The 17335-nt window shown below is 39.6% G+C and overlaps 1 long non-coding RNA gene and 1 pseudogene across 1 annotated transcript in view; one reads left to right on the top strand and one right to left on the bottom strand.

The window, feature by feature from the left end:
- Nucleotides 1-17335, top strand: part of LOC140524713 (uncharacterized) — a 77228-nt gene that overhangs the window by 40589 nt on the left and 19304 nt on the right. Inside the window, exons 2-4 of the long non-coding RNA XR_011973817.1 lie at nt 9725-9824; nt 16324-16446; nt 17081-17170. This is a non-coding gene — a long non-coding RNA (uncharacterized lncRNA). The remainder of the gene's footprint in view (nt 1-9724; nt 9825-16323; nt 16447-17080; nt 17171-17335) is intronic.
- LOC140530373 (mas-related G-protein coupled receptor member X1-like) lies at nt 7619-8657 on the bottom strand (annotated as a pseudogene).

Raw genomic sequence — 17335 nt, 5'->3', positions numbered from 1 at the left:
AAGAAAGCCTTTATAAAAAATATTACTCCTTGTGTTCAGAGCTGTTCATCTTTTCTTTGCTTCCACGTAGGTTTTCTTTTCTTCTCTATTTTTCACTTTTTACATTTTAATTTTTCCCACTGTTTCTCTTTCCTCCCCCAAGAAGGCTACAATTAAGCATGATATACATATATATGTATTTATATGTATATGTACTTTTCTTCTTTTCTAAACATACATATTGTTGTCTCTTTAACCACGTTCTGATGTGAGAACAGTTTTCATTCTGATTTAGAGAATTAGACCTTTAGAGAATTTAGAGAAATTAAGAGATTTAGAGAATCTCTAGAGAACATTTCCATTTTACAGCCGAATAAATTGAGTCCCAGAGATGTTAAGTCATTGGTCTAATGTTACATAGGAGGTTGCTGACTCGTTGATGAAAAAAAGAAAAAAACCACAATAGCTCTTTAACAAAGGGACATTAATAATGAATAGTTGCTCTGCCTACCCTGTGCTAGGCATCCAGGATATGAGAAATGACGTCTTGAGCTTTGTCATTGCCACACAGGGTGTGGAGGGTGAGGAGAATGTTGAGGGACCTTGGACCTTAACATATCAAGATTATTGGAAGAAATTGTGGTTGTTTTCCCTGGATGAGAGAAAATTTAGGAGTAACAGGGACACTATGAAGTATTAGAAGACAAATGAAACTTTTTCTGGTTGGTCCTTCTGAAATTCCACATAGTCAGGATTCATTCTACCCTTCCCACTCCCCAGTTCACTTGACGTAGACTCTAATGTGACAGGATGTTAATGTGTTTAATGTATTTATGAGCCCTTTAAATTCAGGCTTCCACAGAAGAGAAGAGCCAGTAGCAAAGAGCCCTTCCTGCTTCAGTAGAACTATGTGCTGCAAATAGTCAGAAAGAATTCAGAGACCAAAGAGCTACAGTCAGGATCAAGATTGATTTAGTTCTTACTACTAAGATGAGTGGAGACCTTTAAATACGTATTCCAAAAGGCAAATCATAAAGGCTTAGGGTCAAGGATCACTCACCAAACTTCACTTCCCTGGGTTGATTGATCTGGAGATTGTCTTCTGTCCCTGACTATGGGTTTGCCGTCAGGTAACTCTGATGAGACTTGGAGACAGAACAAGCCTTACCAAAAATTTGGACAATCCTATCATTTCCTGCGCAGTCACTGGCCAATCAGAATCCGGGGACTGTTAAATGATGTTCCCTCAGGGGTACTTATCCAACCATCTCTAGTGACTCTGTTCATCTCCTCCTCTTCTTCTGATGCCTTGTGACCTGCCCATCCCTAACCTTTATGGCCACTCATGCTAATGTTCTCCGTTTCCAGATAACATTTTACCAACCAACTTTTCCATACAACAGGGTTGACTAAGTCACCAGTAATTTTTCCTGAGCTCCAGCTTTGTCTGAAATCCTAGCTTAGGAAAGGAACTAGGGTTAACCCAAGGAAGCCTTTCCCCAGTGCATCACAGGCACATAGATTTAGAGCTGAAAGTGACCTAAGAGGACATCAAATCCAATACATTGATTTTCTAGATGAAGAAAGTGAGAAATGGGGGAACTTAAGTTACTTTCCCTCCCTTTCCTTTCCTTTCACTGGTAATCACTCCAAATTCATTTGTGAAATGTGATTTTTGTCTTTTCTTATACTCGTAATATAACATTTAAGTTTTCCCCCAAATATTTTCACGAACATTCTGATTTTTTAGTACTTCATCTTTATTTTCAAATATCTCTTCCTTTCACCTAACCATCAAGACAGCTTTCATAGGGAAAGAGAAAAAAATAATCCATATCAGCTACTCAACACTTAGGAGGTGCAGTGGATAGAGCACTCAGCCTGGAGACAAGTAGAGTCATCTTCCTGTGTTCAAATCTGGCCTCAGACAATTCTTATCTGTGTGATCCTGCCTCAGTCACTGAGCCCTGTTAGCTTCCGTTTCATCGTCTCTGAAATGATCCGGGGAAGAAATGGCAAACTCTTTCAGTATCTGCCAAGAAAAATCCAAACGTGGTCACAAAAAATTAGACATGGCTGAAAATGGATGAAAAACAACAGCATAATTTCCCAGCTCTGGAAAGAAAAAAGGGAAGTTTATTTTTTATTCTAGGACCAAGTTTCTTGTCCATTGTAAAAATATTGTATTCAATTTCTTTCTTTTGTTTTCCTTTTATTTGCATTTTTGCTGTTAATGTGCATGTTTTCTTCATGTACCTCATCTAAATTCATGCCAGTTTAAGTTTTTTCATCTTTCTCTGCATTGTCAAGAAACATTTGTTAAGTGCCTACAATGTGCCTCATTTCTTGTTTAAATTCATAGAATAAAAACTACTTTGTATATTTTGTTACCATCTCTATCTGTTAGCTGAGATCTCCCTCTCCCTGAGAAATACTACTGAATCATTAAAAAATGAGAACAAAAGGATTCAGCAAGGCCTGGAAAAAGCGAGAAATGGAGGAAGATCAAAGTATGTAGAGCCAGGAGAAGAAGTCATATAATGACCACAAAAATGGCCTAAGTTTTGCTTCATTTTACTAGCAGGCCTATAGTAATGGTTTTCTGGACAATGTGGAGACTGAGTGACAATTAAAAATGAGTAAATAGTAGTCCTACAAACTGTCTCTTCTCCTTTGTCAGTCTCCTAATAATAATGTAGATAAAAAACTTCACTCACTCTTTTCTTAGGCCCAGGAACAATCCCATAATTGTCGTGCAAACCTGCTCTGTCTACACATGCCTTGATCCCAATGCTTTGGTTCCCTTGGATTATAAGTGGAACTCCGGGATAATAAATAGATTCCTGGACTTGAAGTCAGGAAAATCTGGATTCAAACTCTACCTTTTATTAGATGGTTGACCCTAGGAAGTATATGCAGCTTTTCTAAGCCCCTGGGTTTCCTCATGTCTTGAATGAGGAAAATAGCAGCACCTGCATTCTAGAGAAAATGATGAAACTGTCCAATCTTGTGATAACTCATTTGGAGGCTTGATGAGGCTGCTTCCAGATGTGCTTGATGAGCTGAAAACCTTTGTCTGCCCTCTTCAGAACATGGGCAGGGATTCCTTGAGTGGATCCTCTTGACTTCTGATACAATGATGAAATTTCTTTTTTATTTGTTGGTGTCAATGTTCTGCACTGGCACGAGATAGAGTACACTGTGCATGATCTAAGAAATTGACCCATTTTCAAGCTCTGCAAAGTTTTTTTTTACAAACTTTCTTGTTAGTTCCAATTATTATAAAATGCTAAAAAAAAAAAAAGAATATTTAAGAACTTCCCCCAAACTGTTTTCTAGATTCCCTGTTTATGCAGAAACACCTCCCTGAGTAATTTTCCAGCCCCTCTTTGGTCCGCGAGCATCCTCCTGATGGCTGCTCTTGGTACTCTCACCTTGAGTCAAATATTCCCCCTTTTGGAACAGATTTCTAAGTATGTGTGTTGCTCCTGTGTTTCTCTTCCTACTTGGGGGAAATGGAACCACAAAAGAACATACATGAAATGTTGGTAACTTCATAAGTTTATTGATCATCTCTCAGAACTGCCAAAATGATGCTGAATGGATTTGTTCCAGATGTGGAGCTCACGTCTTAGTCTCCTCTATGTTACACATCATCGACATGACAATAGATTATTTCATATTCAAAATTACAGTTCCTATTTGTGAATTTCCCTCCATCCTATTTTTTCTCATTATTGTCCTCCTCAGTCTCTCTTTTCACCTTTTGCCGTTACCTTATCCTTTCCCATTATGCTCCTAATCTTTATACTACCCATCCCACTAAGATTCCCCCACTTATTCTCTCCCCTTCCTTCCCAAGTTTTAATCTACACACCCTTCTAAAAATCCTCCCTTATCCAGTCCCCTCATCCTCTTATTTTTTATAAGTTTATAAGCTTTTTAAAGAATACCCTGTTAGATATATATGTTGTTTCTTCCCTCTTTAACCCATATCCTATGAGAGCAAGGTTCCAATACTACCAGACTTTCCCCACATCTGTGCCCTCTGCAACAATTCTTCCTTTCATGACACATTTGTATGAGAAAATTGCTCTTTTTTTACTTTTTACTCCCCAATTTTGCTTATTAGTCTCACCCCATCAGACTTAACTCAGCCGCAATCTTTTTTTCCAACTACTCTGGTAATGATGTCAGCCTTAAAAATACTGATAACAATTTCATAGCTAAGAAATAAACGATTTGAACTAAATGGGTCCCTTAAATTAGTCTTTAATGTTTTCCTCATATTTCTTCTGAATCTTCTCTATTGAATTTTCCATTTAGTTCTGGTGTTTTTAGTCACAAATACCCGAAAGTTCATTAAATGTTTAATTTAAAAATTAAGGATTATACATGAATTTGATGGGTATGTCAAAATGGCAAACAGTAGAAGGAATTGAATTCAGAATTCAACAAAATGTTGTTTACAGGTAATACATTTAAAAATGGGGAATACACAGAATTAGAATGGAGATTTGGCATAGAATTTATTACGTTTCACCTGATGCAAAAAAGGCAGGGGTAGCAATCATGATCTCAGACAAGGTTAATAAGGCCAATAAAACTCTCATTAAAAGAGATTGCAGGGTAATTAAATTTTGATAAAAGATACCAATAACCATGAAGCAATAACAATACTGAACTTATATGCACCAAGTACAATGCATCTACATTTTTTTAAAGAAAATTTGAGAGGTAGAAGTAGTGTTATAAGAGTGGGTAACTGTAATTTTCACCTTTCAGTACTTGATAAATTTAACCAAAAATAAAAGAGAAAGTAGTTAACAAAATTTTAGAAAGGTTAGATATGATAGCTACCTGGAGAGAAGTAAATGGAAATGGAAAGAAATACACCTTTTCCCCCTAGCAGTTTATGATAATGTTACAATGACTGTCCATATATTAGGATATGAAATTTTATATTTGAAAACAGAGAACAAAAACATTAAAAGTATTCTTTTCAGATCACAATGAAATAAAAATAATATTTAATAAGGGACCACAGAAACATAGGTTAAAAACTAGTTAGAGATTAAAGAACCTAATGTTAAAGAATGAATGTGCTAAAGGACAAATCATAGAAACAATTAAAAATTCATTAAAGAAAATGTCAATAATGAGACAACATACCAGAACCTATGGGATACAGGAAAACCGACAATGAGAAGAAAATTTATGTCTAAGTACTTACATCAATGAAATAGAGAAACAGCAGACCCTGGACCTCACTCTCCAGGTAAAGCAAGCTAGGGGGCTCCAAAGAGCACAGAGCACTGGGCCTCGACTCAGGAAGATCTGAGTTCAAATGCACAGATGCTTGCTTTGGGACCTTGGTATGCAATTTAGCATGCAATGAAAAGAACTAGAAAAAGAGAACAAACTAAAAATTCCCAATTAAACACTAAATTGGAAATCCTAAAAACTAAAGATAAGAGGAATAAAATTGATTAGAAAAACCCACTGATCAATAAATAAACTAGGAGTTCATTTTAAGAAAAAAATGATAGAGATGTGCAATTGGTTAACATGGTTTAAGAAGAGAGAAGAAAACCAAATCACTAGTTTAAAAAAAAAATAGTGTGAATCTACCACCAATGAAGATAAAATTAAATTGAGGATAAGGAGTTATTTTGCATAATTACATGCCAATAAATTTAACACTTTAAGTGAAATTCAAGAATATTGACAAAAATATAAATTGCCTAGATTAGCAGAAGAGGAAATAGAATATTTAAATAGAGCTATTTTTGAAAAACAATTGAACCGGCCAAAAATGAGATTTCTAAGAAAAAAGTTCCAGTACTAGTTGGATTTACAAGTGAATTCTATCAAAAGTTTGCAGATCAACTAATTCTAATATAAAAAATTGGAATTATAGTCAAGGAACAAGCCTATGAAAGTTCTTTTATGATGCAAATATGATATTGATACATAAACCATAAAGAATGAAAACAGAGGAAGACAATTACACATATAGATAAGGTTATAACTAAAATATTAAAACAATATACTACAAAGATTGTGACCAAGTAGGATGTATAGCAGGAATGCAGGGATAGTTTAAAATAAGGAAAATTGTAAACATAATTGAGTAACAAAGTAGTAAAAATTTTTAACAATCAGCCATTTACACCAATTTGTGTGGGGACCAGAAAAAATAAGGTACCTGAAACCACTGAGGAAAGAGCAAGGTCATTGCCAGTGGAGGAATCAAATGGAGGCTGAATGATCCCTCATAATCTGGATATTCCATAGGAGATTGTTGCTCCATGCATGTGTATGTGTGTGCATGTGCTCTGTGGCATGTATATGTAATGAGCAGGTGTGTTGTGTGACATATATACATGGTGTGTGTGATATGTATATGTGTGATATGTATCCCCTTCCCCAACTTTGTTCTCATTAGGGTGTACCCTGTCCTGTAACACCACTGCAATATCCATCCTCATCAGGAACTGGGTCATGCAGAGTGAAAGAAAGAACAGAATAGAGAGAGTCACAGAAACATAGAAAAACAGAAACTCAGAGAGATGGAGCCCTGGAGAAACAGACTGGAAACAAGAGGGGAAACTGAGCCTCAGCTTTGACCTTTAGACACAGAGAAGTATTTCGCTGAACAATGATGATGGGAGTGGGGGGGGGGGAAGGAGAACAAGCAGGGAATGGAGGGGACCTGGCTGAGCAGGAATCTTTCCTTTTTAGAGAGAGGAGGGGGAACGAGGCCTGAGGGGACATTGTGGATCAAGTCTGAGAGAAGACAAGGTGGGGGAGCATGGCCCGCGGAACCCTGAGGAGTCTGACCCATGACTCTGCCTTCCTTTACAGAGATTCACAAGGAGAGGACAGGGAGACATGAGGCCTTAGAGGACATCTTTCCTCTTCCTCTACTTCTCAGGACAGGGACAGTGGACATTTGGTGGAGTAGCCTTCCTCTGGGCTGATGACACATGAAAACCTGGACCTGACTCTGCAGGTAGAGTAGCTTCCAGAAAGCTAGGGGGTTCCAAAGTGCACAGAGCATTGGGCCAGAAGTCAGGAAGATCTGAGTTCAAATCCAGTTTCAGATACTTACTTGCTTTGGGACCCTGATTTAGTCACTGAACCTCTACATGCCTCAGTTTCCTCAAGTATAAAACGGGGGTATAGGAGCATGTACCTCTCAGGTATATTGAGAGGGTTAAATGAGATGTATGTAAAGCACTTAGTACAGTACCTGGAATGGTCTTGTTGTTCAGTCATGTGATTCTTTGTGACCCCCATCTGAGGTTTTCTTGGCAAAGATACTGGAGTGGTTTACATTTCTTTTGCTAGCTCATTTTACAGATAAGGAAACTGAGGCAAAGTGAAGTGACTTGCAGAGGGTCATACAGTTGCTAAGTGTCTCTGGCCGGACCTGACCACAGTTCCCATTCCAGGCTGTGCAGCTCGATCCCCTGCATTGCCCATCTGCCTAATATAGAGTAGGCACCTTATAAACGTTTCTTCATCGCTTAGCGTTCAAACCCTGGGGACCAACATAAGGGATGGAAAGGAATCCTGGTTTCCCTGCCAGGGAGGTGGGAAGAGGCTGCAGCTGGGTCTGGGGCAGGGACTCATGTCAAAGGCTCTGGAATCTGAGCATCTTGTTCTTAGCCTCAGAAGGCTGTCTCTGGGGTGCTGGTGTGAGGGGTGCGGTGCACCTTTTCCCATCTCCCACTTCCTCATTCCCCAAGGCCCTCTGGAGGATCACCCTGAGGGGCTCCCTCCTTTGACTCCTTTGGTTGCCCGGAAAGAAGTAAATGATGGGGTTTGCACTGCTGTTCACACAGGCCATTGTTGGAGGGAGCCAATATGGCAGGAAATGTGATTTTGTCTCAAATGATATGAAATTATTAATCCCCACGGGCAGGCCGCAGAGCAGGAACACGAGGACTGTGAGCAGGACCAGGAGGTAGAGCCTGGGGGGCTGCTGGCCCTGGGAGCTGCACTGGACCCTCAGAAGCAGAGTCAGACTGGACACACACAATATGCAGGTGAGGATGATGAACCACACGAGCTGGATGATGATGGTCTTGTCACAGAAATGGTCAGTGAACGTGTGCAAACAAAGCAGGTAACCTATTGCACTGACCAGGATAACCAGAGCTCAGAGAATGGTGCACAGGGTGGCAGACACGTGTTTGGGGCGGTGACATTGGTACCATATGGAAAAGAGCACCGAGAGACAGCGCTCAATGCTGATCACAGCTAGAAGGGTCAGGCTTATAATGAAGAACATATATTGGAGGAATAACCCTAGTATGAATATTTCCCAAGAAGAAGTAAATCCCCAAAGTTCATTCATGTATATCAGAAAGGAGCAACAGAGGAAGAGGGCATCGGCCCCAGCTACGTGGAGGATGTACACAGAGAAGGGGTTCCTCTGGATGTGGAAGCCCAGGAGCCATAGGACGATACTGTTCCCCATCAGCCCAAGTATGACATTGAGCACAGTGAGGATCCACATCCAGAAATGGAAATCAAATTTTCTTGGTTCTGGAAGAACTAAACTCGCATTTACACTTCTCTGTGTTGCATTGTCATGGGTATATTCCAGCTGTCCAGGTGTGGGGGACACAGCCATGGTGGTTGATTGCTGCCCGATGAAGCCCCTCTCACAGGACCTGGGGACACAAAGACAAGGAAGGGTATCAGGGACTTCTCTAGATATCTGCTGTCATCTTTACCTTCAAGCGTTAGAGCCTCCTCTTCCCCACTCCCTCTGTCTACGGCACAGTTAGGTGGGGCCACAGTGACCAGAGTGCTTGGCGTAGAGAAGGAAGTGGGTTAAAATCTAGTCTCAGACACTTAGTAATGAAAGATGTAGTTATTTCTCTTATATTAGTAACCAATTGCTTGATTAATATTAAGACTAACCCTTCCTATATTCTCTTTAAGAAATCATCGCTTTGTCTGCTGTTCAGTCTCTGAACGACATTGGTGATGACGAGGATGGTCAAATCCTCCAGTACCTGCTTTTTGATCACGGATGGGATGCCACACTAGAAGACCTTACAAACAGAATCTAATATACGTGTTATTTTTTATCCCACCATTGTTTATTGTTTATTGACGGGAGAGATGGACGCCTTTGTCCAGATACCAGGAGACAACTGAACCTCCTCCTGCTCTCAGCAGGGGAAGCTAAAGTCTTTTTGCCCATTTCTGTGTCCACCCCCTCACTAATTGTTAACCAGTTAGAATTGATTTCGACCCTTTGCTGCACCTCCTTTCCCAGACTTTTGAAACATTCAAAGCTCTTCAGGGGGACAACAACTTCAGTTTCTTACTTGCTAGCTATAGTTAATAAATCGATTATTATTTATCCAGAAATTATGTTTCTCAAACTTTTCATTAGTAACATTAGCTGTGTGACCCTGAACACATCACTTAACATGTCTCCCTAAGGTTTCTCAACTGTAAAATGAGGTCAATAATGGCATCAAGTTCACAGGGTTCTCCAGAGGATCAAATGAGATATTATATGTAGTGTTTAAGACTGTGCCTGGCACACAGTAGTCCTTTTAAAAACTCATTTCTTTTTACCCCTTTCTCTCACTATGTTCTGACAGTGAAGTATGGAAATGAGCCTTCTGGAGAAGACTGGAATACATTCATTTCTCCTTTCTTCTTTGAGCACACTCCAACTCACCCTTCATTTTCCTCTCTTCTGTTCTTTTTTTAGTACATGGTAATCTGGCTTCCTTCTACAACCTATGTGGACAGTTCTAAAGGTGGATTGACCACTTAATTCAATACAACAGATATTTGTTCATTCGTGCAACGTATGTATACATTCATTTATCTATAAATTTATTATTTTATTAATTCATAAATTCATTGATCCATTTATTAATTTATATTTTAAAATTTCTACCGATAATTTTTTCTTTTACATAATTTTTATCATTCTATCTACTGTCGCCTGCACAAAATCAATTTTTTAAAATAAAAAAATAAAGAAAAAGAAAAAGTATTTCAGAACAACTACCCATCATATAAGCTAAGTCCAACAGTGTATTCTGCAGTGTTTCACATCCTTAGTCCCTCACTGGTGAAAAGGAGGGAAGGGAGTGCAATTATCTCTTTATTTAGTTTCTGTGCCAAACTGCAATAAGCTCTTGCTCAATACATCACTCTTTCGAGATCCTGGGCCCATAATCATTTTCACCACTGGGCTTGGTGCTGGAAACACAAAAACAATGAAATTTCCCTGAAGTAGCTACTGCTGTACTGAGAGTGGGCAGAGGGGAGGAGGATGAAGCAGAAGCAGCAGCAGGACCTCATCTCCCGCCCAGCCAGGTAATTGGCCAGCACCCGACTAACTGAAGGTCTCAGGTTTGTCGATTGCTGTCGCTTCATCTTCTCTTTATTGACAAATGATGTGCTTTGGGGCCAAATCAACACATTATCTGGTCCACCTACCCTGCTGGAGCCTGAGCCTAAAGGATTAGAAACAGGAACTTTCACATTTTGGGGCTGTAGGGGCTTCTGAAGCACTCCAAACAAAACTCTCCCTTCCTTCTGGGGCCATATGATGAAAGTGTCTTAAAGTTAGGGGTGCTCCTGCTTCCAAGGGAAGAAGAAAACCTCAGAACACAGCAGCAGGAATTTCTTCCCTTCCCACACCCCATTTCCCAGAGTGACCAGTTTTCCAGCTGTGCACTTTGAAGGGATCAGTGTATTTGTATAAAGAAAAGAGTAAGCTCACAGAGAAATCTTCATTTCATCCTAAGATAACAAATATTTACAAGGAAAAGCCCCAGATGGAGAAATTCCCTTTTTCTTCTTCAAGAACCTGGCGACTCCTGTGCCTGGTCCTGTAGTCCTGTAACTGTCCTTTTCAGGAATCTCCTGGTCAGACCCTGGGGCTTGAGGGGTGGAACAGGGGCAGGATTGAGGACAGCTCCTCTCTTACCCTTATATTCCCCTCCCTCTTCTTCCAATCATGTAGGCCTAGCAAAAAGATTTTGTATTTGCTTTCAGGCACCAAGGGTGGGGATTTCCCAAATGCTGGCCTCAGGAGATGAACTCTCCAAGGCCTTCAAGTTCAGATAAGCTTATCAATGGTGTTTCTCTGGTAAAGACTTTGATTCTCTCTCAACACCAACCTGTACAGAAGGGCATTAGAAGAATTACTTTTGAATTGGTCTGGTCCATTATCCCCATTATCCCCAATCCACTGATCCTTCCCGTTATCCTTGGGTGCTTATCACTCTTGGTTCTTGAAGTAACTTCAGGAACAAACAAGCTCTGGGGGACATCTGATTCATTTGCTCCCATTCTAGCGCTCACAGAACTTTTCTGAAAGTGAAATTGGGTATTCTCCTGTTGGCTCAATTGTCCATGGAGATGCAAGAACTTCAGATTTCCAGAGACTATAGCTGGGTATTGGAGTGAGGCTTGGACTGACAGGAGTCTTGAATTTTAATATGTCATAGGGACACAAGTGTATACACTTAGAAAGTCATATACATATATGTATACATGTATATACTTATTCATTTACAAACTGTACACATATAATATGCATATATGAACAAATAGAAAGGCACCCATGGATGCTTACAATATAATAAATATATTCATACATACTCATGTACATATATATATATTTCTGCTTATTCCAGACACTCTCAATCTGGTCCATGAATAGTTTAGGGTTGTCTTGTGAACTTGGAGGGGTGCAAATAATCTTTATTTTCACTAACCTCCAATTGAATTCCAGTATTTCCTTCAATTATTAAGAAATTAGTTTTAAGAAAAGTAATTCATAGGCATCATTAGACAAAGATTCACATGTACGTTTATACGTAAGCATATTTGTGTACATTTATCAACACATATCTCAAGTAATATTTTATGTACATGCTGCACATATGTACACATGTATTTCTCACTGCACACCTTCATGTACCTATGTACTTGCTCCTATCCCAATCTCTCCTGCAGGGAAGCAGAGAGATGGATGCTTGGTCAGTCACAGCAGCAGAAACAGACACTGGTCCTTTTAGGGTCTCAAGTCTTGCCCTTTTCTTTTCTTCCTTTCCAACCTCATCTTTAGGCGGTGGTCCACAATGACAGAGATTTTCCTAGTCATTTGGGATCCATAACACTATATTCTTGGGGAAAATGCTTACAAGGCACATCATGATATTACTAATAGAGTAGTATCCTCAATCCTACAAGAGATTTCGCTTGACTCCTGCCTCAACACTGCATTTCTGGATGACTGTGGGCAAGTCACTTTCCTTATCTTTGCCTCACTTTATTCTTCAGTCAAATGTAGATCCATGAATCAAGAAGTATTTTGCAAAGCACCTACTAAGAGACAGGAACTCTGCTAGTTGCTGGGGATAAAGAGACAAAACATAATGTAGTCTCCACTCTGAGAGCCTACTATAAAGTTTGGAGTAGGGAAGACATGTATGGCATGTTTAGAAGAATGCATATATAGGTTATAAATATATGCAAGTTAGAGAAATATACGATGTGATCTGAGGTCAAGTCCACATCTTCATAAAGTCGGAAGTGGGTCATCCTCAGACTGCCAGGACATTCCAAGAGCAACAGAAATGGTACATAGCAGATAAGGCATTTGGAACTAAATTGAGCTGTAGTGAATAAGGTTGCTTCACAATACAGGAGGAAAAAGACTTATTTTAACATTACTTTTCTATGGACAAGAAGACTCAGAGATACTGACATTAAACTGGTCAAGTGACACAGCTGGTGCGGCATCCAGGTGGGTAGAGTGCTGGACCTGGGCTCAGGAAGACCTGCCTGAGTTTCAGCCCAGTCTCAGACACTTCCTGGCCGACCTTGCACACATCACTTAATCTCTATCTCAGTTTCCTCAATTGTAAAGTGGGGAGTATAATATGATTTACTTCCTAGAACTGTTGTGAGGATAAAATGAGATAACACTTATAAAATCCTTAGCAAAGTGGGTAGTACATAGTAGGTGTGTAAGAAATGTTTTTTCCATTCTCCCTTCCTCTCCCCTCCCCCCATCTTTCTCTCCAAACCATTCTCTTACGGTGGACACTAAAGAAAAATTATTTAATGGGAAGAGGGAAATATGTTTATAAAAATTCCGTTATATACGTGGTTATATGCATACATATATGTTACATATAATATTTGTGTATATATATATACATATATATTTACAGAGAGTAGGGGATAAAGACAGACAGACAGACAGTCTCTTGCTGCAAGAGAAAAAGCTCTGATGTAATGCTTCCTGTATCACAGGTATTGTGCTAAAGATCTTACAAATATTACTCTCTTTGATCCTCACCATAGTCCTGTGAGGGAGGTGCTAGTATTATTACTATTTTATAGTTGAGTAAATTGAAGCAGGAAGATTTTGGTGAATTGCCTAGAACCTCCTGGATAGAATCTGTGATTATATTTGAACTTAAGTTTTTTTGACTCCAGGCGCAGTGCTTTATCCACTGTACCCCTTAGCTGTTTAGATAGACGGATAAATCTAAAAAATATCTTCTTTCAGGAAATAATGAGACCAAGGGGTAGTAACCCTTCTCTTCTACCAAGGACATAAATGAAGCCCTTTTGTTTTATTAAAATGCTTTGTCAAGAGCAATCTGGAATTATGCCCAAAGAATTATTAAACTGCCTCTGCCCTTTGACCCAGCAAGGCCACTTTCTATTCCCAGAGATGATAAGGGAAAGAAGAGGAAAAAACCGACGTGTTCTAAAATGTTGATAGCACCTGTCTTTTCGGTACCAAAGACCTTGAAATTGCAGGGATGTACATCCACTGGGGAATGGCTAAACAAAATGTGGTGTGTGATTGTGTGTACTCTAAGAAATGATCACCTCAATGATTTTGGAAAAACATGGAAAGATTTGCACAAAATAATGGAGAGAGAAATGAGAAGAAACAAGAGAACATGTCATACAGTAATGGCAATATTGTTTTAAGAACTACTTTGAATGAATAACTTATTTTGGCTATTATAAACACCCAAATTAACTATAAAGAACATGTGAAGAAAGATGCTCTCTGCATCCACAGAAAGAACTGCTAAACAAAAGTATATGTAGTGTAATTTTACATCTATTTTATGTGTGTGTGTATGTGTGAGTGTGTGTGTGAAATGAAATGAAACCATTGACCTAGATTGTCTTTGGTATTAATGAAGTGAAGGGGACTTAATCCCCATGAGAAGAGGGAACCCAGCAATGCAGGGATCCCAGGACAAGATTTACTTAACATGATCCAAAACGAAACAAGAACAGATACAACCCAGAGGACAGAAAAGATTTGTATTTGAATGCACAAATGGTCCTGACAGCTCCCTTTTCGTCATCTATAAGCTCCACATGCTCCAGTGCCTCTTAGAGTTCTCACAGCCCTGTTCAACTCAAATAGAAAAAGAGTCACATATTGTCTTAGGAAAACAAATATGTAACATTATCTGTGTTGTGTTGTGTTTTTCATTATTTTGGTAAACATTTCCCAATTACTATTTAATCTGTTTTGGAGCAGTAAGCCTGGGGTCTTGGGGCTACATTTCTTTTGATACTTGTGAAATATTTTTGTGCTCAGTGGGAAAGGAGACCCAGAAAACTCATGATATTACTAATAACAATAGTTGACTTCTAGAGAGGCTTTTAAACTCTGTGAAGAAATTTGCTCCTTTTCTCTTCTTAATTGCCAGAGAAGTCTGGGCATGCAGTGGGTCTAGTGATTTTCTACTCAAAGGTGAAGAAACTGACTCTGGGAGGAGGACAGTGACTTGCCCAGGGTCCCAAAGCTAGCAGCTTTCTTAATTGAGTTTACATACAGAACACCCTCCTTCCACATCTAATTGCCTCTTCCCTACCAGAGATGAGGACTTACAAGGGATGGGGACTGCCTCATTTATCCCTCTGACTCCCCTCAAAATCCTTGAAGAAATCTCAGTGTGTGCTCAATCTGAGTTACTTTTGGAGACTATCAGAGCACATTCCTCTCCTTTTGTTGTTAATTCACTTCAATGTTAAACGTTCAGCTTAAGGCAGGTCATCATCCTTATGTCCAGCTTGCTTTCAAGCATTATAAACCCATTTTCTTTGTTTCCTTAGGCAGGAAGCAGAACTGGTCCCCATCACACTTTAAGGATCTTCCCTGAGTAGGATCAAACAAACCAATCTAGATAAAGCAGGGATGATGAGGTTTATATGAATAAAAACTGGACTTCATCCTTCTAAATCTGTTCTATTGATCAGGCTGCCAACTCCCAAGTCTGTTGTTCTCTTTTAGGCCATGATCACTAGAATTCTTTGCGAGATGATCTCCACTAAGAAGGCACTTGAGGTTGTGTCAGAGAGAAATATTTGATGAGTCCATAGTACACATGATCTACAGTGAAAATTTTCAGCTGAAAAGATGACCCACCAATATGTCATGAAATGACATGTTAAATGATACTTGCATCCTTGAAAAAGAGTGATGAAATACCAAATTATTCCTGAAAAGATAATGAAAACAGTTTAACTGACTGTCAAGAGAGGAAGAATGAGGAAGACGTCCTTTGCTAAACAAAAAAAATATGAGCTTTTAAAGAGTCAGGGAGTTAAGGAACCAAGGTGAAGAGTGTCCCAGACCAGAGTCTTTTTTTCATCCCTTACTACACTAAGACTGTCAATTCTCATTTGATCCTGACATTTACTGCTGTATTAGACTTACTCCCCAGTTCTGCCTGACCCTAATGGCAGGGGATGTACTCCCTCAGTCTCCTACAACATTTCCAAGGGACAAATTTGATTAAATCAAGGACCTCTTGCTTCTTCAAGAGAAAAAACCAATTCTGTGAACTCAGCAGTTCCTTTCCTGGTTGGGGCTGACTGAGGGAATGAAGTCAGTCATTATTGTTCCATCTCCATCGAAACAACTTGAAGGTGACTGGGCATCATCTTGTCTCTCACTCAACTGTCAGGGAGGGCTGTACAGGCAGGCCCTTCACAATGCACATTAGTTGACAGTTCTCCTTCAGCTGGGCTCTACACATTGATGGACAATAAACTATATTGTCTGTGGTGCTTCACCTCTGCAGCAAGGCATGGAGATGGAGCTAGTACTGGGCAGCAGGTGTGCCTTCAGAACTTCCCCTTTGGGAGCCATAGTCAGGATCAAACATGATTTAGTAATTACTATTAAGATGGTGTGAAGAGCTTTAAATGCGATATTCTAAAAGCCAAAGGATGAAGTCTCTCTGGACTGATTGATCTGGAGATAGTCCTCCATTCTCTGACTAATGGGTTTGTTTTCAGGTCACTCTGATGATACTTGGAGACACAACAAGCCTTATCAAAAGTGTGGACAATCCTGTGATTTCCTGCGCAACATCACTGGCCAATCAGACTCCACTGATTATTAAAGGAAGTACTCTCAGGGTACTTATCTCACCATCTCTACTGATTCTGTTCATCTCCTCTTCCTCTGATGCCTTGTGACCTGCCCATCCCTAACCTTTATGGCCACTCAGACTAATGTTCTCTGTTTGTAGACAGCATTTTACCAACCAACTCTTCCATACAATAGGCATGACTAAGTCGTCAGTAACGTTTCCTGAGCTCCAACTTTGTTTGAGGTCATAGTTTAGGAAAGGAACGATGGCTAACCGAAGGAAGCCTTTCCCTAGTCCACCACAGGCACATAGATTTATGTTAATTAAGATTTCCATCTCCCTAAGAAATACCACTGAATTATTAAAAATTATGAGAAAAAGATTCAACAAAGCATAGGAAGAGAGAAATAGGGGAAGATCAAGGTATGTAGGACCAGGAGAAGATGGACAGTCACCACAACAATATACCTGGAAAGAAAAAAGCAACTGAGTTCCGTGTTAACTGTAATGACCAAGGTTGGTTGCATAAATTCTTGGAGAGAATGCACTTTTACTTCTTATATATATTTGGGGGATGATGGGCGTGGACTGACGTAGAGACTATGCAACAGAAGTGATGTTTGGGTTAGGTTGCTGAACTGCTATTTCATTTTCCTTTTCTCCCTCTGTGTGTAACTCAGGGTTCCATCCTTGATATTTGCATAAGACTCTCCTCATTGATGATTACTTTGTGACTACATGAAGGATGGCGTTGACAAGAGTTTGGGGAGGTAAGTTTTTCTTTGATCTTCCAGAGAACATCCATGGCTCCAAGTCATGGAAGGAGGGAGAGGGAGAAAGTCTTTGGGAGGAACTCAAACTCTATTTTAGACAGCCCATGTCCCAAGATTGTCACGCTTGAAATTTTGGGCAATTTCCCCTTGAATAATGTTACC

This window comes from Notamacropus eugenii, chromosome 2, assembly GCF_028372415.1.
Source record: "Notamacropus eugenii isolate mMacEug1 chromosome 2, mMacEug1.pri_v2, whole genome shotgun sequence".
NCBI lineage: Eukaryota > Metazoa > Chordata > Mammalia > Diprotodontia > Macropodidae > Notamacropus > Notamacropus eugenii.
This window is presented reverse-complemented; position numbering and strand designations above follow the sequence as displayed.